The sequence below is a fragment of the Mustela erminea genome, chromosome 13 (genome assembly GCF_009829155.1).
Source record: "Mustela erminea isolate mMusErm1 chromosome 13, mMusErm1.Pri, whole genome shotgun sequence".
Lineage (NCBI taxonomy): Eukaryota > Metazoa > Chordata > Mammalia > Carnivora > Mustelidae > Mustela > Mustela erminea.
Genome location: NC_045626.1, coordinates 25317317 through 25326470, shown reverse-complemented (window position 1 = coordinate 25326470; position 9154 = coordinate 25317317). Strand labels below are relative to the sequence as shown.

The following is a 9154-nucleotide window of genomic DNA, read 5'->3' as shown; positions in this document are numbered from 1 at the left end:
GCCAAATTATTCTGCAGACCTTTCAGAATAAGATTTAGGAGACAGGAATTACAAGGCAGTGGAAAAGGGAGACATCTAGGGTAGAAAAGGGAAAGGCATCTTCAGGAGGGGGAATTCCCAGTTACAGGGATCTTAATGGCCCTAATTCCTCTCTCTCTGCATTTTCTGCCTCTGAAGCTGTTCTCGATGTGGGTCTTTTGATTATCAAGATCAGAAAACCACCCAACCTAGCACAAACGAAAGGGAATTACTACTATAAGGATACAGAGATATCAGGAATCTGAGAGAGGTACAGGGGATTGAGAATCAGAAAATCAGGAACTGAGGTTATGCTGGACATCTGTGTTCCTTTTCCCCACTCCTCCAATCCCAGCTGACTCCTCTTGCACCTGGCCCAGCAAGGCCACAGGTGGGAAAAGAGGGGCACCCAACCAATGATGAGGAGCAGTCACCAGTGAGCAAATGTCTTTCAGCCCCTTCTTGCAGAGTCCTGAAAGAGGGAACCTGATTGGCTCAGCTTATCCCCTGGAGCCCGGGCCACTCACGTCCAGGTCTAGCCAATGGCCTGCGGTCCCCTGAATCAGGCCTGTACCTTTGATCCAATAAGCCTGGCTATGGCTCCCAGGGTGAACATGGCATGGTTTTTCTCAAGTGTAACCTGACATTGAAATTCCTTTCTTGCAGGGATGTAGGGGTGTCCCTTTGCCCACGTCCTCATCCTGGACAAGGCCACCATGTGGATAAGAAGCTCATGCCCCTGACCTATGAGGTCTGACCTTGAACTCTGAGAGACTTGAAGAAGGCCTGACTACCCATGGGCTTTATTTACTATCCTTGAATCTTGCAAAACAAGATCTACCTGCCTTATGTTCCCTCACGGTTTCAGGGCTTTGTTTAACAAAGACTACAAATCCCTCCTGCTGTGCTGGAATGAAACAGCCTAAAATTTACCCTTTTGGCTGCTTAATTTTACAGCTACTTTTACCAGCTGGATTGTAAACTTCTAAAAGGGATAACTTCTGGTTTGGAAATAATCTTTGAGATTGTAGAGTCCAGCTTCCCATTTCACAGGTGTGGAAACTAAGCCCGGAGAGGGGAAATGTCACACAGCAGCATAGGGTCAGATGGGACCTGGAAGCTGCCCTCACAAGCTTAGCCGCCCACGGTCCTTGCAATGCCTGACGCATAGCATGTTCCCGATAAATACCCCTTGGTTTCCTTCTTATTTAGCTTTTGCGTTTTACAAGCTCAGTGGTTCTCCATTGATACCCGTCCTCCCCCACAACTTCAGCCCTAAAGGATCACTTTCCATCTGCCTTTCAGATGTTGGTCTTTGGGGCTATGGAGTGGAAGCTGAGATGAGGCATGGGTGAAATATAACCTGGTTCTATCAAGCCGTTATCTCTCCAGGCCAACACCACCGTAACCGAGTACAGACACAAGACGGGCAACTTCCTTCCTTTTGCTGGGCCAGCGGCCATCGGACTGAGGCATGGGGAACACACTTTAGTTTCCACCTAAAGACACCTCTCCTGCAACATCTCCCAGGCCAATGCTACACAGCAGGGATTCTGGCCAAAGCTCCCCTCCTCCCCCCAGGCCCACTTTCCTCCCAGAAGCCTTCTCTGACCATGCCAGCCTACTGGGAAGACTTTGCTCCCTTGACGTCCCCCTCACGCAGTGTGGCACTTTGTCATTTCCCCTAATGTCACACGTCTCCTCAGCTCCTGAAGGCAGGGTAGCCTCTCATCCCTACCCCGCACTCCAGTGGGCTCCCACAGCTTTGCAATGAAGGTACCGACTGATAGAGGAAAGGCTGGAAGGTGGGCAGAAGGAGAAAAATGGAGAATATCCCTCTCTGCTAGTACCTTAGGCATGCGTGAATTAAAGAAAGCAGCTGCTTAAAACAGAGAATCATTCTGACTTTCAGTTTCTAGGCTACATGGTGACCAGTCAAACAAAGGCAACTTAGCTCTACCACAATTAAACCCATTCTGGTGGCAGTTCATGAACTGGGCACTCAGCAGGGTGGGCGTAAGAATCACTACAGAGCAAAGAAGGAAGGACACCAGATGAGGACCACCTAGAACCCTGGGCCTCCCGTTCTGGGAAACTTTGGTCTAAGGGTCCCACAGAGCCTCCCTCTCAGAGATCCCCACTCCAGCCTGGAATCCGCATCCTTAGAGGTCATTTCAGAGAGCTCTTGATAAGAAGCCAAACACTAGGGGCAGAGAATCAAAGGCTTATCTTTACCCTACATTAAGGAAGGCTTATCAGACTGAAGGTAAAGCAGAGAGCCAGGCTCTGTTAACCTAGGGAGCAGGGGGCAAGTGTTGATACACAGGGAGAAGCAATGCAGGGGCCCAGCACCCTGCCCAGAGAAGCCGCCCCGGCTGGCATGACACATTACAGGAGTCCTTGGGCAGCAGGGTGGGGAGGTGAGGGTTAGGAGAGCTGGGCCAGTGGTGGTTGGGGACTAGAACCAAAGGTTCCTTGAAGATGAACCTAATCTATTTCACACCCGAAGGTGAGTCACGCTCCAGGAATCTTCCTGGCAGCATCAGCTCTCCCAGTAACTCCACAGAAAGAAAAAGTCAGGGATGCTTCTCTTGGCCCAAAAGGACCGTGGGCCTAGGAAAGGAATCTGCTGTCACTGAGCCCTTGCTATGTGGCAGTGCCTGTGCAAAGACTTTATCCCCTCTGGTTCTCACAAGACCAAGAATGGTTGAACACACTACCCAAGGTCATCATGTGGAGGTTAAGGAAGCCGTCCAAGGTCACAGAGCCTGGAAGCTCCATGCCTGCAATTCAAACCCAGGGGTCAAGCTCACTCAAATCTGTTGCCGTCCCCACGGGTTCTCTCACCTCGGGCACACTCCCCAAACAGAGGCGTGTACTCTCCACGGATGTTTTGCATTCTGCACATTGCTCAGCTTCTCCTCACCTCTGGGGGTGTGATTTAAAGCAGAGGCAAAACCAAGACCCAGACGGTCCCATTCTTGTCTCTTTCTAGGTGCCATGCATAGCATACAGCACTGCAGTGCTGCAAAACAGCACTGACAACAAAGGGTAGGTCCATGGGAATGTGCAGAGTGGAGAGACTCCTGTACTATTTCATATTTTGTAAACCTAGGAAATCATCCAGATGTTAAAGCATAAAAATAACACACTGCTTGAACCAATGAGGCATAAATGTTAAAAGGGACAAACCTGCAGGAAGAGTGAGGTATGCTTAAACATGTTCCTTTGGTGGAGAGGGGGTCCAGACTTGGCACCTAGACAGCTGGCGTCCTATACCCCCTCTGCCGTGGACCTGCTGTCTTCCCCTAGGAGGGAGAAGATGACACGCCCCCACGCCCTTTGGTACAAGGATCAAATGAGCTGCCCTGCAAGGCGTCGCTGTGGTTATGCTTTGCTTTCCCTCCATAGTTTGGCTCATGCTGAGCCTCAAGCCTGGAAGATAGGCTCTCCACTAAAAACGAAATCCCACGCCTCCTTTAAAGGATGACTTCAAGCCTCATCTCCAGTGAGAAGCCATCTCAGGCTCCTTCTGCCCTCCAGATCCACCTTCCATTTACTTTCCCGCAGGCTCCTGCTCCCCATAACCCTCCATCAGTCTGCCCCACCTGCCTTGCCAAACTGCTGGAATTTCGGAATTTGCTTTCTTCTCTTTCATCTGGAGCCTTTGAAGCCTTAGTCAGATGTCTACCCCTTCCTTTGCCTTTCTTAAAAATCTTAGTGATTTGGCACCTGGGTGGCTCAGTGGGTTAAAGCCTCTGCCTTCAGCTCAGGTCATGATCCTGGGATTGAGCTCAGGCTCTCTGCTGGACGGGGACCCTGCTTCCTCCTCTCTTTCTGCCTGCCTCTCTGCTGACTTGTGATCTCTATCTGTCAAATAAATAAAATCTTAAAAAAAAATTTTAGTGATTCTTAGGTCAAGTGCCACCTCCTCCAGGAAGCCTTCTATCCTGCAGCCACCCTCCATCCTGGTTGGCTGCTCCTGCAGAGGGCTCCTTAGAACTTTCTGCTTATCCCTGTGTTAAGTGTTGCCTTATTGCCTACATTTTCATTGACTGTGGACCTCACACTAGACTTTGAGCTCCTGGAGAGGAGGAACTAAGGGTCTTACTTGTATCGGTGTTGCAGACATGTCCCATCTGTGGCAAGTGCTCACCAAATGTTATATGTGGTAATAAATGGATTTCTACTGCAGTCATGTGTCACACAGTTCCTCAGATGACCTTATAAGCCCCTTGCTTGGAGGGGTGTACAGCATCGTATATTTCTCAGGAAGGCCTCTCTGTCGGAACCTCAAGTGCCCGGCACTTAGTAGGTACTTGGAAAACATTGGTGATCCGGTTAAGTGATTCTGAATTATCCACTGCACTGAATTCTCCCAGCCACCAGGTCCCCCGTTCTAACCCTTAGCATGGCCAATGGAAAATTAATTGGTTGCAAAGTGCATATCTAATTACAACATCCCGCCCCTGCCACAGAGACGTTCAAATGTTAATTATAACATATGCATCTCAATAACAGACGGTAGCATTTCATGCAGCATTAATAATGCCACATGAACCGCCGAGTGCATACACAAAGCTTCCTTTTATCTGCCATTAGGACAGACTTTGCACTTTCAGCACGGAAGCCTTCCTGCCCCTGAAACCAAACGTTTCCCTGCAAGACTGGACCGTGCCTAAGTCCTCAGTTCTCTCTACACAGAGGTCCCTACCCAGGGCCGTGCCACGGTCGCGGGGAGGGGGCGTCGGCCGGCGGGTTTCGGACAGTCTCCGCTGCGTGCGCCGCATCCCCGGCGTCCCGGCGGCGCCCCGCTCTCCAGGGCCCGCCATCCCGGGAAAGAAAGGCGAACTACATTACCCAGCAGGCCTTCTGCCGCCCTCTTTCCTTTCAAGTCTTTGCACGTGGCCGGAGGGGAGGGAGGGGCCGGGACGTCACTCTCCTACATTCTCTTTCCCTGTGTCAGAGCAGGGATCTTTTTTTTTTTTTTTTTCCTTCCTCTACTCCCTCCCCCCCACCCGCCCGCCCCTCCCTCCCTCCCTCTTTCCCTTCCCTCCCTCCCTCCCCTCCCGGTTGGGTTTGTGCGCTGGGGCGCCGATCCCCTCCGCAGCCGGGACGCGCGGAACTCGAGGCAGGAGTCGGCTCTCTCGAGCCTTCTCCCTCCCTTCCCCTTCCCTGCCCCCTTCCCCCACCCCCGACTCGGACTCGGAGCGGCGGCCGGAGGAACCCCGAGGTGAGCATCCCCCCGCCCGCCCCCCTCTTTTAGTCAGCTCGGCTTGCGGATCGATTCGGGGACCCGCCGGGAGGGCTGCGTGACGTGCGCGTGCTTATAGATAAACCCGAGAAAACCGCCCCAAACAATTAGCCCCCTTCCCCCTCCCTGCGCCCCCGGCTGCCCGGCGTCGGCGCCGATCCTCCGACCCCCTCTCGGTCGCGGACCGGACTCCACGATCTCGCCCCCTCCCCAGGGTCGCCCCTTCCCCGCAGGGCTCCCCGCCCAGTGGGGAGCCTTAGCCTTGGGGCTCCCGAGAAGAGGGGGTTCTCGGGGGGCGCACGGCTGGAGCCCGGCTCGCGTCCGAGCCGCGCAGTGTAGCCGCTGTCATGTGCCGGGTTCCGAGCCGGGGGGGAGGAAGAGAGCGAGCGTGATTGCTCTCCCTTTTGTTTTGAAGCCCGCATTTGCTGCATCAAGCAGTTGCTTTAGTACCAGCCAAACTTGCAGCTGTTCTGACCGCGCTCCGCCGAGGTAGGGAGCGCGGCCCTGGGTGGCGACTCCGGGCCGGAGGCTGCTGCGCTGGCGGCTGCCGGAGGGACCCCGAGAGAGTGTCTCCACGCAGCCCCTCCCTCCTGTGGTGACTGATTGTGTCTGTAGCAGCGGCCGTGCGAGAGTGTGTGCGCGCCCGTCCCCGCGAGCGCGGGGATGTCTGTCGTCTAGACAGGCGGCACCCTCCCTCCGTCCCCTGTGAGCCTGCGGGCCGCGGGGGGCGCGGGGGATGGGAGCAGAGGAGGAACCCGAATCGGTGCAGCCATTGCGGTCGCAGTTGTGGACATTCCCTACGGTGGTGATTCTTTTGGCTTTATTATTATTCCTGTCGCCGCGGTGTAATTGGGCCTGGGGAATAGATCCGCCCGGCCGAGCAGTGGTTAAGTTGACAGGCTGTGAAAAGCCTGCTCGCGGTGGCGAGTGACCCGAGTGGCCGCGGGGTGGGCTCCGGCTCGTGCTCTTCGGGACGACGAGCAGGTGACTGTCCTGGACGCGGGTCGTGGGGGGCAGGGAGGGCAGGGGGTGGTGGTTCGGTCGGCGGCGGCGGATGTCCGCGGCCCAGAGGACCACGAGCCCGAGCCCGGGTGCTTCTGAAGGAGGCGTCCCGGGGACCGCGGGTGTGAGTTGGTATGTCTTAACACTGACGTTAAAAGACAATCGGGGTTCGGAACCCCTCCTCTGGTCGGCGTTGGCTGCTGGGTTTCGTGGAGTTTTCAGGGCTGGGGTTGGGGGCCGGGTGTGAGCAGGGAGGGGGTGCGGCTTGTAAAGGGGAGGGCTGGCTGCGGGAGGCCTGTGTGTCCCCACCCCGAGGAGCGAGGCGTCGCCTCCCCCGCCCAGCTGTTTGTGTGTGTACACACCGCTCTGGCGTGTGTGTGGGGGGCGGGGCGTGGAGGGGACAGAGCGCGGCGTAGTGGGGACTCGCGTGGGCCCGACTACCGGGTGAATCGTCCCGCCAGGCCCCTCGCGGTCCCAGTTGGGGTCTTAGTCATGTGTATGTGTCCGCGCGCGCGCGCGCTCCCGGGTTACTTGGACTGGGGGTCTTGCGGCTATGCGACCGGGGAGCCCCTGCAGCTGCGTGCGCGCGGAGTCGGAGAGGGAGTTCCGGACTCGAGGTGTCGCGGGAGACCCGCCGTGCCTCGCTCCGCGGCCGCAGTGCCCCCTGACCCGGCGGTGCCGGGCGCAGGTCTGGCCGGGCGGGGAGCTAGTGCGCGCGTGTTGCCGCCCCCCACCCTCCCGACACGCTCGGGTTGACCCTTGCTCCGAGGCTCTCTGTGGCTGCGCGTCCCCGCGCGCCCCGCCGCTGCCTCGCGGACCCTGGAGAGGACCAGTGCGCTCTGCGGGGCCCCTTCCCGTTCTTCGTCCTGTAGACGGTGGGGGGCAAAGGCTGCCCGGCCCGCCCAGTTAGGGCGCTGCTGCCCGCGCCGCTACCGGGTGCCGGGCGAGTCGCTCGGCTTCGTCGCTCTCGCCGCCGGGTCTGTGCCGCCGGGAGATTATCTCCCAGGCTAGGGGCGGGCGCGCAAAGGGAGGACGCCGGTGGAGTGCGGGCCCGCGGCGGCTGGAGTCTGGGGAGAGCGAAAGTGACACAGCACGAGCGCCGCCGCCGCGGGAGCTGGAGGGGAGAGGAAGGAGCCGCCCACAGCACGGGGAGGGGCCGCGGGCTGTCCCGGCCCGGTCCCTCCTGCCCAGCGCGGGGTCTGGCCCGAAAACCTCGGGAATCCCAGCTTCGGGCATGCTCAGCCAGCGCAAGGCAATGGCCAGGCTTTCCAGAAAACCCAATCATATGAGAACAGAGTGCGCCGAACAAACGTTAGGTGTGCAGTACCTCACAGGACCCACTCAGGTCGCCTGAGGAAACTCCCTTTGAGTATGTGAAACAGGATTCGATTTACACACAGATCATCTCTGGTGTGTCAAGTGTCTGTCCTAGATAATGTACGCTTGTAGGCAGGAATTTTGTAACGCATTCTGGGGTACAGCGTCATCGGTGATGAACAGATTTCCATAATAATAGTATGTTTGTAAGACAGCACAGGGCGTTTCTCCCCCCCCCCCCGTCCCCACTTTGAATCATCACATTTATTAAGAGGGTCCTATGAGGTAGGGGGTTATTAACCCCATTTTACAGATAAGCCGGCTGAGACTCAGAAAGTGCCGTGACTTGCCCAAGGCCTCTCAGAGGGGGAAGAGCTACTTTCTCCCTCTCTGTGGTCTTGTGGTTTCTCTTCTCAGCCTGAGGCTTTTCATTCAAATAATGGCCACTGTGTGTGTGTGTGTGTGTGTGTGTGTGTGTGTGTGTGTGTGTGTTTGGGTATTTTGTTGTGTTTTGTTTTGAGATTAGGTGTTGGAACCCCAGGAAGTACTGAACCTGGGTAAGGGCCTAAATTATACTGGTATTTCTTCTTTGCCAAAACAATGTTGATTTGTTACCAGTTCTAGTGAGAATAGCCATTAAAGAACAGAAGTTGGCACTGCTGTTATTATTACGCATCTGATAATTTGTTAATGGTGAGTGGTTATCAGCTTTGATACACGCACTGTACCAGAATCATACCATGTAATAAATCCATACGGCATGTGTGTTTATGTAACACCTGTCTGTGTTCCTATGAGTGCGTTCATGGATTCAGTGTCCTTATTGAATCTACGGTTTATTCTTTAGGTGCTGGTTTAAGTGTAGATCCTGGAGAAACCATCCCAGGTGATCCTGCCCTCTGCTTCTCCCGGGATTGGGAAGCCCTGAAAAGAGCAAAGAGCTCCTACATGCTGGTTGTATTTTTCAGAGATCATATGCAGGAAGGTTTTCAGACACAGCCTGGAGGGTTATTAGGTTTGGCCAACTAATCACTCATTTACAACTATGTATTGAGTACCTACATGTTTCTGTACCTAGACGTGTGTGCAAAGAAAATTGAACACATAGTGCCCTCCTGGCAACAACATATTCCAGCTGCAGAGATAAATGTAAGATTTTAAGTCCAGCATATGTTTATTGAACACCTATCTTAGGCTAGATACTCTACTGTGTTTGGGGCACACAAAGATAGTGTAGTAGAAATATCTACTTTGTAATGCAGTAAAACAGATGATTCACAGCCTGCAGAGGAGAACAAATCATAAATACTTTAGAGCACTCACCCTGGGACTTAGTCAATTTCACACTTGTTGGTCAGAAGGGACTCCTAATGCCAGTTCCTTTCCAGAGCAAATGCAGGAGGGAGCAAGAAAGGAAGAACAGCCTTCTGTCCCTTGTTACCCTGGGCTTCAGGCCGTCTGTACCCTCCCAGGTGGGCCTGAAGGTATGTCCTTCTGGGGAAGTTAGGCAGTCATCTGCTGAAGTCAACCAGCGGAGTGCTAAGCAGCGAGGAGCTGAAAGAT

The 9154-nt window shown here is 54.9% G+C and overlaps 1 protein-coding gene across 3 annotated transcripts in view; it reads left to right on the top strand.

Annotated features, from left to right (window-relative positions):
- Positions 1–4964: 4964 nt before the first annotated feature.
- CTIF (cap binding complex dependent translation initiation factor) overlaps positions 4965–9154 on the top strand; it is a 281960-nt gene continuing 277770 nt past the window's right edge. Inside the window, exon 1 of one of the 3 annotated variants that reach the window (XM_032311400.1) lies at positions 4965–5251. The gene's annotated coding sequence lies outside the window, so the exon portion shown is untranslated. Of the gene's footprint in view, positions 5252–5550; positions 6257–9154 lie in introns of those variants that run through there. The other 2 variants (XM_032311401.1, XM_032311399.1) reach the window with 2 other exon arrangements.